Source organism: Entelurus aequoreus, linkage group LG20, assembly GCF_033978785.1.
Source record: "Entelurus aequoreus isolate RoL-2023_Sb linkage group LG20, RoL_Eaeq_v1.1, whole genome shotgun sequence".
Lineage (NCBI taxonomy): Eukaryota > Metazoa > Chordata > Actinopteri > Syngnathiformes > Syngnathidae > Entelurus > Entelurus aequoreus.
Genome location: NC_084750.1, coordinates 25125803 through 25146618, shown reverse-complemented (window position 1 = coordinate 25146618; position 20816 = coordinate 25125803). Strand labels below are relative to the sequence as shown.

The 20816-nt window shown below is 39.2% G+C and overlaps 1 pseudogene; it reads right to left on the bottom strand.

The window, feature by feature from the left end:
• LOC133635718 (semaphorin-6D-like) overlaps positions 1-20816 on the bottom strand; it is a 259415-nt pseudogene that overhangs the window by 119089 nt on the left and 119510 nt on the right.

The following is a 20816-nucleotide window of genomic DNA, read 5'->3' as shown; positions in this document are numbered from 1 at the left end:
AGGCTCCAGCGCCCCCCCGCGACCCCGAAGGGAATAAGCGGTAGAAAATGGATAGATGGATATATATATATATATAATATATATACACTACCGTTCAAAAGTTTGGGGTCACCCAAACAATTTTGTGGAATAGCCTTCATTTCTAAGAACAAGAATAGACTGTCGAGTTTCAGATGAAAGTTCTCTTTTTCTGGCCATTTTGAGCGTTTAATTGACACCACAAAGGTGATGCTCCAGAAACTCAATCTGCTCAAAGGAAGGTCAGTTTTGTGGCTTCTGTAACGAACTAAACTGTTTTCAGATGTGTGAACATGATTGCACAAGGGTTTTCTAATCATCAATTAGCCTTCTGAGCCAATGAGCAAACACATTGTACCATTAGAACAGTGGAGTGATAGTTGCTGGAAATGGGCCTCTATACACCTATGTAGATATTGCACCAAAAACCAGACATTTGCAGCTAGAATAGTCATTTACCACATTAGTAATGTATAGAGTGTATTTCTTTAAAGTTAAGACTAGTTTAAAGTTATCTTCATTGAAAAGTACAGTGCTTTTCCTTCAAAAATAAGGACATTTCAATGTGACCCCAAACTTTTGAACGGTAGTGTATATACATACATATATATATTTATATACACACACACACACACACACACACACACACACACACACACACAGACGTATAGACATACATGCATACATATATATACATAATTATATACATATATATACACATCCATATACATAAATATACACACATGTATACACATATACATATATATATTTATGGATATATTTTTTTAAGCCAATTTAAGACATTGTGAGTTAGAATCCATGTTTTAACGCGGTACCATTTTTAGCAGTTAGTTTACTACACTTTTCCACTAGGGGTGCACAAAAAAATAGAAAATATTAAAAAACAATTTTATTGATTTTTTATCATTTTTAATCGATTTAGAAACGGGATGAATAAGAATTGGAATTTGGATGTGAATCGACCTTTTTGTGCACCCTCGGTGAAAAAGTCTAGTAGAAGTCTACTAATTTTTAAAACTGGCAAAATAATAGTGGATTCAAATATGGATTTTAACTCACAATGTCTCAACTTGGATGAATCTTTTCCTCAACGTGGTCCAAGTTCAAGTCTGCACACACAAGCATTAACAAAAAGAGACTATTTGCGGTGCCCTGACATAAATGTGTTTTTATGGGTTATTATTGTTATTAAGAAGAGGTTTTGGATTGTGGGGTTAGAGAAACAGAAAATGGATTTTGTTCCAGTGTGTGTTCCAGAAATGGACCACAAGGACGAGCGCAGGCTTCCTGCTGTGCCAAAGCCTGCAACTCTGCGTGAGCGTCCATAAATTGTCCTTCAGGAGACGAGAGTTCACCTCTGGATGAGAAGCTCCAGCAGACATCTTCAAGTCTATTAGCATTCCCAAGGCAGGAGGGGGCGGGGTTTATGTGTTGTACCTGATTGGTCAATGCTGACGTTACTTTCACTTTTAACCTTGGAAGGATGGAGCATCTGCGAGCAAACGCACATGCATGCACACCAACATGTGAAGTCTAGTTGCGCGCACACGCACACACACGCACACACGTAAAATCTAGTTGTACACACAGACAAATGTAAAATGCAGTGGTACACACACTAATTCAAGGAAAATGTAGTTGAACATACACAATAACATTCCAAATGTAGTTGTACAGGCACACACATGCACACGCACACAACCTAATACATGTCAAATGCAGTTGTACCCACGTTAACACATGTATTATGTAGTTGTACACACGTGTATTATGTAGATGTACACCCGCTAACACGTGTACAATGCAATTGTACACACGTTAAGACGTGTAGAACGTAGTAGTACACTCACTAACACGTGTAAAATGTAGTTGTATACTCCCTAACACATGTAAAGTGTAAAATGTAGGTGTACACACATTAACACGAGTAAAATGTAGTTTTACACACATTAACACGTGTAAAATGTAGGTGCACACACATTAACACGTGTAAAATGTAGGTGCACACACATTAACACGTGTAAAATGTAATTGTACACACATTTAACACGTGTAAAATGTAGTTGTACTCTCACTAACGTGTAAAATGTAGTTGTACACACATTTAACACAGTGTAAAATGTAATTGTACACACATTTAACACGTGTAAAATGTAGTTGTACTCTCACTAACGTGTAAAATGTAGTTGTACACACATTTAACACAGTGTAAAATGTAGGTGTACACACATTTATCACGTGTAAAATGTAGGTGTACACACATTAACACGTGTAAAATTTAGTTGTACACTCACTAACGCGTGTAAAAACGTAGTTGTACATACATTAACGCGTGTAAAATGTAGTTGTACACACATTAACACGTGTAAAATGTAGGTGTACACACATTGACACGTGTAAAATGTAGTTGTACACACATTGACACGTGTAAAATGTAGGTGTACACACATTAACAGGGGTAAAATGTAGGTGTACACACATTAGCACGTGTAAAATGTAGTTGTACACACATTAGCACGTGTAAAATGTAGGTGTACACACATTGACACGTGTAAAATGTAGGTGTACACACATTAACACGTGTAAATGTAGGTGTACACACATTAACACATGTAAAATGTAGGTGTACACACGTTGACACGTGTAAAATGTAGGTGTACACACATTGACACGTGTAAAATGTAGGTGTACACACATTGACACGTGTAAAATGTAGGTGTACACACATTGACACGTGTAAAATGTAGGTGTACACACATTGACACGTGTAAAATGTAGGTGTACACACATTGACACGTGTAAAATGTAGTTGTACACAGATTTAACAAATGTAAAATGTAGGTGTACACACATTGACACGTGTAAAATGTAGGTGTACACATATTGACATGTGTAAAATGTAGTTGTACACACATTTAACAAATGTAAAATGTAGGTGTACACACATTAACACGTGTAAAATGTAGTTGTACACACATTAACACGTGTAAAATGTAGGTGTACACACATTAACACATGTAATATGTAGGTGTACACACATTAACACGTGTAAAATGTAGTTGTACACACATTAACACGTGTAAAATGTAGGTGCACACACATTAACACGTGTAAAATGTAGGTGCACACACATTTAACACGTGTAAAATGTAATTGTACACACATTTAACACGTGTAAAATGTAGTTGTACTCTCACTAACGTGTAAAATGTAGTTGTACACACATTTAACAGTGTAAAATGTAGGTGTACACACATTTATCACGTGTAAAACGTAGGTGTACACACATTTATCACGTGTAAAATGTAGGTGTACACACATTAACGCGTGTAAAATTTAGTTGTACACTCACTAACGCGTGTAAAAACGTAGTTGTACATACATTAACGCATGTAAAATGTTGTTGTACACACATTAACGCGTGTAAAATGTAGTTGTACACACATTAACATGTGTAAAATGTAGGTGTACACACATTGACACGTGTAAAATGTAGTTGTACACACATTGACACGTGTAAAATGTAGGTGTACACACATTGACACGTGTAAAATGTAGGTGTACACACATTAACACGTGTAAAATGTAGGTGTACACACATTAACGTGTAAAATGTAGGTGTACACACATTAACACGTGTAAAATGTAGGTGTACACACATTAACACGTGTAAAATTTAGTTGTACACTCACTAACGCGTGTAAAAACGTAGTTGTACATACATTAACGCGTGTAAAATGTTGTACACACATTGACACGTGTAAAATGTAGGTGTACACACATTGACACGTGTAAAATGTAGGTGTACACACATTGACACGGGTAAATGTAGTTGTACACACATTGACACGTGTAAAATGTAGTTGTACACACATTGACACGTGTAAAATGTAGGTGTACACACATTGACACGTGTAAAATGTAGGTGTACACACATTGACACGGGTAAATGTAGTTGTACACACATTAGCACGTGTAAAATGTAGGTGTACACACATTAGCACGTGTAAAATGTAGGTGTACACACATTAGCATGTGTAAAATGTAGTTGTACACACATTTAACAAATGTAAAATGTAGGTGTACACACATTGACACGTGTAAAATGTAGGTGCACACACATTAACACGTGTAAAATGTAGTTGTACACACATTTAACACAGTGTAAAATGTAGGTGTACACACATTTAACACAGTGTAAAATGTAGGTGTACACACATCTATCACGTGTAAAATGTAGGTGTACACACATTAACACGTGTAAAATTTAGTTGTACACTCACTAACGCGTGTAAAAACGTAGTTGTACACACATTAACACGTGTAAAATGTAGTTGTACACACATTAACACGTGTAAAATGTAGTTGTACACACATTAGCATGTGTAAAATGTAGTTGTACACACATTAGCATGTGTAAAATGTAGTTGTACACACATTAGCATGTGTAAAATGTAGTTGTACACACATTAGCATGTGTAAAATGTAGTTGTACACACATTAGCATGTGTAAAATGTAGTTGTACACACATTAGCATGTGTAAAATGTAGTTGTACACACATTGACACGTGTAAAATGTAGTTGTACACACATTGACACGTGTAAAATGTAGGTGTACACACATTGACACGTGTAAAATGTAGGTGTACACACATTGACACGTGTAAAATGTAGGTGTACACACATTGACACGTGTAAAATGTAGGTGTACACACATTGACACGTGTAAAATGTAGGTGTACACACATTAACACAGGTAAATGTAATTGTACACACATTAGCACGTGTAAAATGTAGGTGTACACACATTAGCACGTGTAAAATGTAGGTGTACACACTAACATGTGTAAAATGTAAGTGTACACACATTAACACGTGTAAAATGTAGGTGTACACACATTGACACGTGTAAAATGTAGGTGTACACACATTGACACGTGTAAAATGTAGGTGTACACACATTGACACGTGTAAAATGTAGTTGTACACACATTTAACAAATGTAAAATGTAGGTGTACACACATCGACACGTGTAAAATGTAGGTGTACACACATTGACATGTGTAAAATGTAGTTGTACACACATTAACACGTGTAAAATGTAGGTGTACACACATTAACACGTGTAAAATGTAGTTGTACACACATTAACACGTGTAATATGTAGTTGTACACACATTAACACGTGTAATATGTAGGTGTACACACATTAACACGTGTAAAATGTAGTTGTACACACATTTAACACGTGTAAAATGTCATTGTACACACATTTAACACGTGTAAAATGTAGTTGTACACACATTAGCACGTGTAAAATGTAGTTGTACACACGAACGTGTAAAATGTAGGTGTACACACATTAACATGTGTAAAATGTAGGTGTACACACAATAACACGAGTAAAATGTAGTTGTACACAACACGAGTAAAATGTAGGTGTACACATAATAACACGAGTAAAATGTAGTTGTACACACATTAACACGAGTAAAATGTAGGTGTACACACATTAACACGTGTAAAATGTAGTTGTACACACATTAACACGTGTAAAATGTAGTTGTATACACATTGACACGTGTAAAATGTAGTTGTACACATAATAACACGAGTAAAATGTAGGTGTACATGTTGAGTCAAAGGTAGTGTTATATGTAGTTTGTTTAATTGATGATTTCCTTCTTTAGATTGGAGGTGCAGGAAACAAGCAATAGTACGTCCTGAGCGCAGCAGAGTTGACGTTCTAACAAGAAAAACCAGAACTTTCCATTGGCCGCTCTTTCAGTATTTAGCGCTGACAGGAAGCCGGCGCCAATTAGCGCAGCACTTTGATTTTTCACGCAGCGTCACGTCACACATCAAGATGGCCGCCCGGTGACGAGAGCCCCAATTTGCACGCCGCTTCTTTTCGCCGTCGTCTTGTCCTTCCTGTCCTCCCCCGCCAATCAGCGCCACGCGGCGGTGCCAAGGCGACTTAGCTACGGCGGTTGAAAGGCGGTCGGTAACGACGTTGTGGCGGCGCTGAAGCTTCCCAGAGCTGCTCGTTTCAGACGTAATTACGGTGGCGGCAAAGGAGCGCGGCGTGAACCCTTCGGAAAGAGCTTAGCGGGCCCTCCTCTCATGACGCCTCCATCGCCTTGTTACGGAAACAACAGATGAGCGAGGGCTAAGCAAGGAAGGTGAAGACGGCGAGAGGAGAAAGACGTGGCGAGGGAGGACGAGCACCATGGTCTTGGTGGCGGCACTCGCCAGTGGAGAAGCCCCACGTGAGACGCACTTGTCATCACGTACGCACTCAGAAGAGCGAGCGCGAGTACATAAGTGCCACACTCTGCACCCTCAATAGCCGCCAGCATGGCGGCATGGCGGAAGGGGAGGGGCCAACTGGAGTGGTCAATTCAACATTAAAAACGCGGGCGAGTTAAAGTGCAAAATGACAGTATTTTATTTGAGAGAGAGCCATCGAGTTTCACAAATGTGTCAAACTCAAGGCCAGGGGGAAGATCTGGCCCGCCACATCATTTTACGTGGCCCGCCACATCATTTTATGTGGCCCGCAAACACCTAGAAAGAAATATGAGTCTATAAATGACCTTATATTTCTTAATATATTAGTATTTTCCATTTTGACAGAAAGTTGTACCGCATGAAATTGCATACTTTTAACTTTATTAGTATCAAGTATTAAAACAAATATTATCATACCAAGGTTTCCCCTCAATGTAATTGAATGTGGCGCACCGTCCCGGAATTTTTATTGCCGCCACATCTTGAAAAAGAGTTGGTTTTTTTTTATACGTGACATCAAATCAAAACCATATACTGTATACCTGTATACAATCGTGGTCAATAGTTTACATACACTTGTAAAGAACATAATGTCATGGCTGGCTTGAGTTTCCAATCATTTTTTTGTGATAGAGTGATTGGAGCACATATTTGTTGGTCACAAAAAACATTCATGAAGTTTGGTTCTTTTATGAATTTATTATGGGTCTACTGAAAATGTGAGCAAATCTGCTGGGTCAAAAGTATACATACAGCAATGTTAATATTTGATTACATGTCCCTTGGCAAGTTTCACTGCAATAAGGCGCTTTTGGTAGCCATCCACAAGATTCTGGTTGAATTTTTGACCACTCCTCTTGACAAAATTGGTGCAGTTCAGCTAAATTTGTTGGTTTTCTGACATGGACTTGTTTCTTCAGCATTGTCCACACGTTTAAGTCAGGTGGGAAGGCCATTCTAAAACCTTAATTCTAGCCTGATTTAGCCATCCCTTTACCACTTTTGACGTGTGTTTGGGGTCATTGTCCTGTTGGAACACCCAACTGCGCCCAAGACCCAACCTCCGGGCTAATGAATTTAGGTTGTCCTGAAGAATTTGGAGGTAATCCTCCTTTTTCGTTGTCCCATTTACTCTCTGTAAAGCACCAATTCCATTGGCAGAAAAACAGGCCCAGAGCATAATACTACCACCACCATGCTTGACGGTAGGAGTGGTGTTCCTGGGATTAAAGGCCTCACCTTTTCTCCTCCAAACATATTGCTGGGTATTGTGGCCAAACAGCTCAATTTTTGTTTCATCTGACCACATAACTTTCCTCCAGAAGGTCTTATCTTTGTCCATGTGATGTCAGATGAAACATAAATTGAGCTGTTTGGCCACAATACCCAGCAATATGTTTGGAGGAGAAAAGGTGAGGCCTTTAATCCCAGGAACACCATCCCTACCATCAAGCATAGTGGTGGTAGTATTATGCTCTGGGCTTGTTTTGCTGCCAACGGAACTGGTGCTTTACAGAGAGTAAATGGGATAATGAAAAAGGAGGATTACCTCCAAATTCTTCAGGACAACCTAAATTCATCAGCCCGGAGGTTGGGTCTTGGGCGCAGTTGGGTGTTCCAACAGGACAATGACCCCAAACACACATCAAAAATGGTAAAGAAATGGCTAAATCAGGCTAGAATTAAGGTTTTAGAATGGCCTTCCCAAAGTCCTGATTCAAACGTGTGTCCTGACTATATTCAAGCTATTTTTTTGTTAAGTACATAACTCCACATGTTCATTCATAGGTTTGATGCCTTCAGTGACAATCTACAATGTAAATAATCATGAAAATAAAGAAAATGCATTGAATGAGATTTGTCCAAAATGTGTGTGTGTGTATATATATATATATATATATATATATATATATATATATATATATATATATATATATATATATATATATATATATATATATATACTACCGTTCAAAAGTTTGGGGTCACCCAAACAATTTTGTGGAATAGCCTTCATTTCTAAGAACAAGAATAGACTGTCGAGTTTCAGATGAAAGTTCTCTTTTTCTGGCCATTTTGAGCGTTTAATTGACCCCACAAAGGTGATGCTCCAGAAACTCAATCTGCTCAAAGGAAGGTCAGTTTTGTAGCTTCTGTAACGAGCTAAACTGTTTTCAGATGTGTGAACATGATTGCACAAAGGTTTTCTAATCATCAATTAGCCTTCTGAGCCAATGAGCAAACACATTGTACCATTAGAACACTGGAGTGATAGTTGCTGAAAATGGGCCTCTATACACCTATGTAGATATTGCACCAAAAACCAGACATTTGCAGCTAGAATAGTCATTTACCACATTAGCAATGTATAGAGTGTATTTCTTTAAAGTTAAGACTAGTTTAAAGTTATCTTCATTGAAAAGTACAGTGCTTTTCCTTCAAAAATAAGGACATTTCAATGTGACCCCAAACTTTTGAACGGTAGTGTATATATATATATATATATATATATATATATATATATATATATATATATATATATATATATATATATATATATATATATATATATATATATATATATATATATATATATATCTTCCTGTTTAAATGAAGAATTAATCATAATCCTCAAAAAAGGTTGAAAGAAAAAAAGGCCAAAACAAGTGTCTTTTGCTGTCTTTCTCGCCATCTCTGGGTCTAAATTGGATGTCAAAGTTGACCAACTTGTGGGTTTATGTCCACAACTTTGTACTATCCAGGTGAGAGGCATGATTTATAATCTAGAATTAACTTTCACCAACTCAGAGGCGATGCAGCAGCTCAGTATGTCAATATAGCAGCATGAGCTAGTTTGGCTCTCTGTGATCAATGTGCCGCTAAAAGTAATCTGCGTTGGCGCTGATAATAACAATATCGCTAATACTAGATAATATTCAGGTCACGACATGTAAATGGAGTATTGTTGGCACCTTTTAGACATTTTTATTTTAAATAGTGGACTCCTATTAGCTGCATTGTTAGCCACCTCGTAATTGCCGTATTTTACGAAAAGAAAAAAAATATTTCTTCTCGTCTTACGTGAGGATTGTGAGTGGCAGGCAAAATTCCCCAAAAAGTTCAGTTTCCTTTAAGGAGCAAGAAGACAAAAGCTCTCAAGAAGCCGCCTGAGAAAAAGAAGTAGAAGAAGGAAAAGAGGCTGAGGTGAACACTGAGCTGCTGCACGTCATTAGCATCCAGCTCACAAAGACGCGTCCTTGCAGACACTTTGAAGTGGGCCCGGCAAGGAGCTTTGAGCAGCAATCTCGCCGCCGTGACCAGAGCGGGATTAGCGTAGCCCGCGGGGGCTGGCCCGCAGAGGACGCGGCGCCATTTCCGCGAGGTTTTGTGCGTGTGTCAGCAGTTGTGGTGTGGTCATGACCGCGGGGGATTAACAAGAAACACGACGACATGCGGCCTCTTTTCATCAGTCCGCCGCAGAACAAGACCTAGCAGTCTGACAGGATGGCTCCGCCCCCTTTAACACCACGAGTGTAAACAGGTTAATTAACAAATAGTCAACTTTTTTTTTTGCTGCTTGAACTTAAGAGCAGACAAAGAAAGGGTTGTGCTAATCTGCAAACATGGGATCAGTCACCATGGAAACATGCTTTATTCTTACAGCTGAACAATTCTACTGGAAAACATCACAACACTTCTAAGAAGCTGATCATGTGATCACCTGATGGCTGAGATTCATCAAAAAACTGTACATTTTGTACACAGAAGTTATCTCTGTTCTTCAGAAATGTCCTCATAGATCATTTAGTTACTTTCAAAGAGCTCATGACGCAGTAAGTTGAGTGATGCGGACACACTTATTACATACTTTGTGTAAGTAATATACATACTTGACACTTGTTTATATTGAAACGTGTGTTCTTTTAACTTCAATATTGTTCAATTGAGGACACTTATAACGGGTGCAAATATCGATTCACATTTGAATCGCAATTCCTATTCATCACGACTAATTCTATTCACATTTAAAAAATAAATTACACAATATATATACACAAATACATACACATATGCACACATACAGTATAAACATACATACACAAATGTATGCATATATACATACGTATATACATATGTATGCAAATATACATACGTACATACTGTACATATGTATGCAAATATACATACATATATACTGTGCATATGTATGCATATATACATACGTATGTATGCATATATATACGCATACATATATACATATGTACGCATATATACATGTACGCATATATACACGCATATATATACCCATATATACATATGCACGCATATATATACCCATATATACATATGCACGCATATATATATACCCATATATACATATGCACGCATATATACCCATATATACATATGCACGCATATATATACCCATATATACATATGTACGCATATATATATATACATATATACGCATATATATATATACATATGTACGCATACATATACATACACACATATATATATACACACATATACACATATGTACGCATATATATATATATATATATATATATATATATATATATATATATATATATATTTACACACATATACATATGTACGCATATTATAAATATATACACATATATACATATGTACGCATATATATATATATATATACACACACACATATATACATATGTATGCATATATATATATAGATATATATATATACACACACATATATACATATGTATGCATATATATACAGTATACACATATATACATATGTATGCATATATATATACACACATATACATATGTATGCATATACATACATATGTATGCATATATGCATACATATGTATGCATATATGCATACATATATACATACATATGTATATATGTATGCATATATGCATACATATATACATCTGTATGCATATATGCATGTTTTTTTATGAATCTATTATGGGTCTACTGAAAATGTGAGCAAATCTGCTGGGTCAAAAGTATACATACAGCAATGTTAATATTTGGTTACATGTCCCTTGGCAAGTTTCACTTGGTTCAGTCCCTGTTTTTTCCCCATTCCGCTCGGGACTTGTACCTGGGTCGTACGGCATGAGAGAGACGAGCGTGCTAGCTACCGTGCTAAAAGCCTGGGCTATCAACCAGATGGCCAGTACTGCTCTTGAGGTCATCAGGGAGTACGGTTTACTAACGTACAAGTGGCCCTGAATACACTGGGTGGCCTCCTTTACATAAATACACATGATTACATCATAAATACACATGATTACATCATAAACACACATTACAATGGTGCATAAAATTTATAGAAATATCTATAAACGCAAACAAGTATGTTCCTAGTTGATCATGCAGCAGAATATACCTTTAAATGACATTTCTCTAGAACGGGATTGTACAAATCTGTGTGCTAATGATAAGTACATGTTTTATTTGTTTGATGTGTTTTTGACAAATTAAAAAATTAGCCTCAAGAAATCTGACACGCAAAACTAGTCATGTTTTTTCTTTTACAGCAGGGGTGTCCAAATTGCACATTCTTAAAACAATATCAAAATTAATTTAAAAAAAAAACAAAGTGGAATAAAGTTGTAAACTGGTGCAATGTACTGAGAACATGTTGACGCTGATAAAGCTAACATGCAGGTGGGTCTAAAAGTAAAACCAATATTGTATATATTTTTTCAAAATTCCATACTTTTTAAAGAAAGCAATCAGTCCAAACGTAAAAGTATCAAGTTGTGGACACGGTGAATCTGCATTCAACTCCTATTGGCCGAAACTCTCCACAATCCACAGCCTCCTAACCAATGATAGGTCAGGTGTCGCCTCCATACTTAATTACAATGTCGCCAGTAAATAAAGACATTTACTATTGTTATCTATGAGAAAACGACGTGAGCATCAGCAATAACTTCACTCGTCCTCGCTTCGAGGCAGCGTTGAAGGTCCCAGCAGGCGCCGTGCAGCCCGCCATCTGCTTCCCATCATCCCGCGGGGCGACCTGTCATCGGTGCTCACTGACCCCGCGCTCTGCTAGCCGTCCCCGCGCAGGCTGCCGACGGCAACAGGCTGCCGGTCCGCGCCGCACCACACGTGTGACAGCGAGACCGCCGACGTCACGGCAGCGCGACCTTTGACCACAGCGCTCTCGTGACAAAGGGAGACGCTCCGAAACACAGGAAAAAGCAAAAATAATGGACACACACACACACACACACACACACACACACACACACAGACACATACACATACACATACACATACACATACACATACACATACACATACACATACACATACACATACACATACACATACACATACACATACACACACACAGACACACACACACACACACACACACACACACACACACACACACACACACACACACACACACACACACACACACACACACACACACACACACACACACACACACACACACACACACACACACACACACACACACACACACACACACACACACACACACACACACACACACACACAGAAACAGACACAGACAGAGAGAAGACTTGTGCAGCCTTCTAAATGCTAACAACACTGCAAACAAAGAGCCCACCAGACCTTTAGGAGTGCACCAAAAAATTGATTCGCATCCGAATAGCGATTCTTATTCTCCCTGATTATACAATTCTTCTTTTTCTCACCTCAGGCTTTTGGAGTTTAGGGGATGTTGTTGTTTGTGAAGCCCTTTCAGGTACTTGTGATTAAGGGCTATGAAAATAAATTGTGATTGGTTGAATTTTGAAAAAATCAATAAATGTACACAGAAATGTAAATCCTTCAACTTTAACTCAAAGTCCAGACACTTCATCTACAACAGTGGTCACCAAACTTTGAGTCCAAAATTCTTTGTCTCAGCCAAAACCAATGCAATATATACATACATATATACATATGTATATATATATATACCAGTGGCGGCTGTGCGTTTCCCACCTACGCCTTCAGTGATGTCCGACTTCAATGATTACCTCTCAAAAATGGGAAATGGGACACTGTGGTGGTAGCGGGGGGTGTATATTGTAGCGTCCCGGAAGAGTTAGTACTGCAAGGGATTCTGGGTATTTGTTCTGTTTTGTTTATGTTGTGTTACAGTGCGGATGTTCTCCCGAAATATGTTTGGCATTCTTGTTTGGTGTGGGTTCACATTGTGGCGCATATTTGTAACAGTGTTAAAGTTGTTTATACGGTCACCCTCAGTGTGACCTGTATGGCTGTTGATCAAGTGTGCCTTGCATTCACTAATGTGTGCGTGTAGAAGCCGCATATATTATGTGACTGGGCCGGCACGCTGTTCGTATGGAGGAAAAGCGGACGTGACGACAGGTTGTAACGGACTCCACAGGTAGTGCCTTTAGGGCAAGCCCCAATATTGTTGTCCGGGTGGAAATCGGGAGAAGTTCGGCAGAAGAGAGAGAGGCGAGGGGTTAAAATGTGTGCCTGTTTGCGGGTCTGTTAGTCATTCATCAGGTGGAGGTGTCGATGTCATATTTATTCTACCAACAATTTTTGATTGACTGGTAGGGTCCCGAAGATTGACTGGCTGGCGACCCCTGATCTAAAACGTAGAAATTAGGGATGTGAATCTTTGGGAACCTAACGATCCAATCTGATTCCGATTCCTGAGGTAATGATTCTATTCAAAATTGATTCAAAACAGGGTGCAGGTTAGAAAAGCTCCTTTTGGTTGCATGAAGATGGCATAAAAACGTTTAGAAATTGATAAATTGAAAATTATTGATCAATTTAGAATCAAGATAAATAATCACGATTCAGATGTGAATCGATTTTTTGTGCACCTCTAGTAGAACTGTGCTCGTGCAACTTTAAGCAAAGCAGGCAAAGACTAATTGTACTTTGATCATCTCGCGACAACAACATGAGCCACAGGATGGTCTCTCCAAAGCAACAAGCTTGTCTGCAGACGCAGGAAGTGAACACAAAGAGCCTCACTACGGATGCTCGGCAATAATAAAACATCAATTCACTTTTAAAAAAATGCAGCATGACCTTACCTTAGCTTAGTTTATCTTAGCATCCAGCCCATGAGCAGGTGACACCATGCAGCAGCGACAGGTCCTGTGGAGGAAAAAGAAGTTCATGTCAAGTTTTCTGCTATACAAGCCGGGAGGAGCCAGAGACAACACATGCGTGTGAATCTGGTTGTCATAAAGCGTGTTTATAAAAAATGTTTAAATTTTTTTTTTAAAAAGCAGACAAACGGACACAGGAGCAAGTTTATATGCTGTCCTTCTAGAAAGTTCTTGTTGGAATCACAAGACTAAACGCAATGCAGTCCATACTCAACGCAGTCTTTGTCCTGTTGCATGACCACCAGTGAAAACAACACATACACAAAAGCACCGAGCTCATCAAACCGTGCTGACACGCTGAAAACTAAAACACTGTGATGTCACGTTACTCCAAATAAAATAGAATAGAATCCTATTATTGTCATTGTTAACAACCAAATTAAGTCCCATCTATCAGTGCAATACAAATGAAAATAACTCAAATTTATGAGAGTCATGAAAACAGTCACACATTGGGATGGGTACCTTTATGTTTGAACCGATACGGTATCAATTTCTGATACTTTGTGTTAATAAATGTGAACTAATTGATATTTAAATAGTATTTTTTAATGTAATGTTTAAAAATGTGAAAATGTGCTATCCGGTTGTTATATCTTCTTTTATTATTACATTTGAGTCTCATTTGCAATGCAGTTGCACTTCCAAGACATTAAATAGCAGTACTGTATAGGACACAAACTCAAAGCCAAATCTGGCCTGGCATGTCATTTTATCCCAGCAGCGCAAAACATTGATACAACGTTGTATATACGTACATGTCCTTTAAAACTGACTTTGAAACAACGCTGCAAAATAGTTGTATTTGGCCAAACAGCTCCATTTTTGTTTCATCTGACCATAGCACTTTCCTCCAGAATGTCTTATCTTTGTCCATGTGATGTCAGATGAAACAAAAATTGAGCTGTTTGGCCACAATACCCAGCAATATGTTTGGAGGAGAAAAGGTGAGGCCTTTAATCCGATGACCACCATGCCTACCGTCAAGCATGGTGGTGGTAGTATTATGCTCTGGGCCTGTTTTGCTGCCAATGGAATTGGTGCTTTACAGAGAGTAAATGGGACAATAAAACAGAAGGATTACCGCCAAATTCTTCAGGACAACCTAAAATCATCAGCCCGGAGGTTGGGTCTTGGGCGCAGTTGGGTGTTCCAACAGGACAATGACCCCAAACACACATCAATGTTAGGTTGTGACGTTGATTTGACCATTGAATTTTGTCATTTTCCAACCAATATTCTACAACACAAATACAACATTCAAACAAAATTAGTTTTGACAACGTTTACTCAATGTTGTGTTCTGACATTGATTTGACCATTGAAATTCGGTCAATTCCCAAACAATATTCTACAACACAAATACAACGTTGAAACAACATGCTTTTTGACAACGTTTATTCAATGCCAGGTTGTGACCTTGATTTGACCATTGAAATTTGGTCATTTTCCCAACCAACAACGTTGATCCAACGTTAGACATTAACGTTGTCTCAATTTACAAATACAAATATTTTGCAACGTTGTTCCAAAGTCAGCTTTAAAGGCCTACTGAAACCCACTACTAGCGACCACGCAGTCTGATAGTTTATATATCAATGATGAAATCTTAACATTGCAACACATGCCAATACGGCCGGGTTAACTTATAAAGTGCAATTTTAAATTTCCCGGGAAACTTCCGGCTGAAAACGTCTATGTATGATGACGTTTGCGCGTGACGTCACGGATTGAACGGAAGTATTGGGACACCATTGTGTCCCAATACAAACAGCGTCTGTTTTCATCGAAAAATTCCACAGTATTCTGGACATCTGTGTTAGTGAATATTTTGCAATTTGTTTAATGAACAATGGAGACAGCAAAGAAGAAGTTTGCAATTTGTTTAATGAACAATGGAGACAGCAAAGAAGAAAGCTGTAGGTGGGATCGGTGTATTAGCGGCTGGCTCCAGCAACACAACCAGGAGGACTTTGAGGTGGATAGCAGACGCGCTAGCCGACGCTAGCCGCCGACCGCACCGATGATCGGGTGAAGTCCTTCGTCACGCCGTCGATCGCTGGAACGCAGGTGAGCACGGGTCGTGATGAGCAGATGAGGGCTGGCGTAGGTGGAGAGCTAATGTTTTTAGCATAGCTCTGTCGAGGTCCCGTAGCTAAGTTAGCTTCAATGGCGTCGTTAGCAACAGCATTGCTAGGCTTCGCCAGGCTGGACAGCATTAACCGTGTATTTACAGGTCCAGTGTTTGGTTCGGTGTCTCCTGATAGTAGAAGTAATAGTAGTAATAGTAGTAGGGGCATGTTTCTTCTGTTTCTATCCGCAGTTAAGCACGATGCTATCACGTTAGCTCCGAAACTAAAGTGCTTCACCGATGTATTGTCGTGGAGATAAAAGTCACTGTGAATGTCCATTTCGCGTTCTCGACTCTCATTTTCAAGAGGATATAGTATCCGAGGTGGTTTAAAATACAAATCCGTGATCCACAATAGAAAAAGGAGAAAGTGTGGAATCCAATGAGCCCTTGTACCTAAGTTACGGTCAGAGCGAAAAAAGATACACCCTGGCGTCCTGCACTGCACTCTAATCCTTCACTCTCACTTTCCTCATCCACGAATCTTTCATCCTGGCTCAAATTAATGGGGTAATCGTCGCTTTCTCGGTCGGAATCGCTCTCGCTGCTGGTGTAAACAATGGGGAAATGTGAGGAGCCCTTCAACCTGTGACGTCACGCTACTTCCGGTACAGGCAAGGCTTTTTTATCAGCGACCAAAAGTTGCGAACTTTATCGTCGATGTTCTCTACTAAATCCTTTCAGCAAAAATATGGCAATATCGTGAAATTATCAAGTATGACACATAGAATGGATCTGCTATCCCCGTTTAAATAAAAAAATTTCATTTCAGTAGGCCTTTAAACGACATGCATGTCGTTTAAAGCAGTGGATAGTCCCAACAAAATTCGGTTGGTGCCTTGAAAAAGTACCAGTTCAGTACCCGTCCTGGGTCACACACACACACACACACACACACACACACACACACACACACACACACACACACACACACACACACACACACACACACACACACACACACACACACACACACACACACACACACACACACACACACACACACACACACACACACACACACACACACACAAAGCTTGTTACAGGCATGCATGGATTGTTATTTCAAGAGTCAGTATTTCAAATGCACCAACATAAATAGTTGGCAGTGTCCCATTTCAGACTTGCACAGATTTATTTTTTTTAGAGTAATCTGGCAGGACTTTGCCGGTTCACAGTAGTAGCAAGAAAACTGTTTGCAGTCTGCTGGTTTTTGTTGTCATCGTTCTAAAGTCTGCCTGATGGCGGCAGTTCTAAGAGTCTGTGACCAGGGTGCGGCGTGGACTTTATTAATATTATAAACCGTTAGTTATTCTCGAGAGGGGGAGGCGGCGGCAACATAAAAAAGATCAAGGCAAGGACATAAAATTCACTTTTTCGCCGGTGCATTTACTGCTTCATATTAATATTTGTGAGGATGTCTATTAATTTAAGTCGGCGACCATTCTTCCACTTATTGCTATGTGTTCCCATTGACTCCAGCACAGCCAGTCAAGTTTCGCTGGGCGAAACATTGATCTACAAATTATTGCTGATGAACGATATCATCGCCATTATTTTTTGGAGACCAAACTAACCACCGGTGTAATGACAATACATAATAATAACGGAAGTATACCATTTCAAATGCAATTAACATGTATTTCTTGTCTATTTTAACGTGGTGATTGAAATGTAAACATTTAAATATTCAAGTTAAATAAAAAACAAATAATAAAAATAAAGTATACTGTCTGTAAGCAAAATATAGCAATTGAATATAAACATCGCAACCAAAATCAATAAAATAAGTTCTGTCAGAGGGTGGGGAACCCTCAAATATACACAACCAAAACAATTTTAAAAAAGGCTAAATAAAGTTATGTTGACCAACAATGATCACGGTTATTGTGGTATTGTTGAATGTCGCCAAAATGTACTTTAACACACACTTAAAGGCCTACTGAAAGCCACTACTACCGACCACGCAGTCTGATAGTTTATATATCAATGATGAAATCTTAACATTGCAACACATGCCAATACGGCCGGGTTAACTTATAAAGTGACATTTTAAATCTCCCGGGAAATATCCGGCTGAAACGTCGCGGTATGATGACGTATGCGCGTGACGTAGTCAGTTAAACGGAAGTTATGGTACCCCGTAGAATCCTATACAAAAAGCTCTGTTTTCATTTCATAATTCCACAGTATTCTAGACATCTTTTGCAATATGTTTAATGAACAATGAAGGCTGCAAAGAAGAAAGTTGTAGGTGGGATCGGTGTACTAGCAGCGGACTACAGCAACACAACCAGGAGGACTTTGTTGGGGAGCAGACGCGCTAGCCGCGACCTCACCTTGACTTCCTACGTCTCCGGGCCGCCAAACGCATCGGGTGAAGTCCTTCGTCCTCCCGTCGATCGCTGGAATGCAGGTGAGCACGGGTGTTGATGAGCAGATGAAGGCTGGCTGGCGTAGGTGGAGAGCTAATGTTTTTAGCATAGCTCTGTGAGGTCCGGTTGCTAAGTTAGCTTCAATGGCGTCGGTAGCACAGCATTGTTAAGCTTCGCCAGGCTGGAAAGCATTAACCGTGTAGTTACATGTCCACGGTTTAATAGTATTGTTGATTTTCTATCTATCCTTCCAGTCAGGGGTTTATTTTTTTTTGTTTCTATATGCAGTTAAAGCACGATGCTATCACGTTAGCTCGTAGCTAAAGCGTTTCGCCGATGTATTGTCGTGGAGATAAAAGGCACTGAATGTCCATTTCGCGTTCTCGACTCTCATTTTCAAGAGGATATAGTATCCGAGGTGGTTTAAAATACAAATCCGTGATCCACAATAGAAAATGGAGAAAGTGTGCAATCCAATGAGCCAGCTTGTACCTAAGTTACGGTCAGAGCGAAAAAAAAAAAAGTATTTCACTGTATTCTAGTCTGTCACTCTAACGTTCCTCGTCCACGAATCTTTCATCCTCGCTCAAATTAATGGGGTAATGGTCCGAATAGCTCTAGCTGCGTTGAAAACAATAGGAAAATATGAGGGAGTGAACAACTGACAACGTCACGCTACTTCCGGTAGGGGCCAGGTTTTTTTTTATATCAGAGATCAAAAGTTGCGAACTTTATCGACGTTGTTCTCTACTAAATCCTTTCAGCAAAAATATGGCAATATCGCAAAATGATCAAGTATGACACATAGAATGGATCTGCTATTCCCGTTTAAATAAAAAAATTTCATTTCAGTAGGCCTTTAAATTTTTATTAAACAGGCTGTATTTTCTTATTAACTAAAATAAATTGACACAATACACTTTATTGGCAGAGGAAACAAATATATTTCTGGCTTTATAAGAGCCATATTATATTTATTTGTGTTTTTCTTTTACTGTAAATGTGTTTCACTTCCGATTTGTGACGTCCCGCGAGTTCACTTCCTGTTGAATGGAGTTCGTGTCCGTCTGTTTCAACTTGACGCTGTCGAGTTATCTATTACTTTGTGCAAAAACATCACGCCCTTTATGTTTAATGTGAATACTGTAGCTCACTTGTTTAAACAGCAATGTGTTTGTACGAGTTTAGATTGGGGAAAGACGTCAATGTCTGTTGTTTACATGTTAGCAATTAAGCTAGCTAGCAAGCTAGCGCCAGTCAGTCCGTCCGTATAAGTTAAGAATGGCGGCTTTGATAATTTTATTTTAATATGATAATACTAACCGTCGGGAGTTTTCAAAGCAGTTATCATGACTACCGTTTTTGTTGCACAAACGCCGGCAGCCACAGAAACCTGTGCAAAAGAGTGACCGCTCTCGCTGATCATGCACTTTAAAAACACAAACTTCGATATGAATTTTTTCCAGAATGGCGCCGCTGTAGTGTCTGCTGGTGGCAGGAGCTCTGTGCTCTTGTATCATCCTTTTGTGTTCCTGATGTTTCCCTCTTGTTTTCATGTGGGGGTTTTTTGCCTTTTGGTTCGGGACCCTTTGGGACTGGGCGACAAGGGGTGCCACTTTAGTGACTTCTGCGGTGCTTTTTTTGTGGACTTCTGGATCTGCCTTCCGGGAGCCTTTTAGCCATGGAGACCAACTGCTGGGTCTCTGCCACACCAGAGTCCGTTTGGAGAGACCGGAGGAGATGCAGATGAAGAGACAGGCCGCGGAGCTAGCGCTGAGCGCCGAGATGGACAAGCTTCACAGTGTCTTGGCTGAATGAGCAA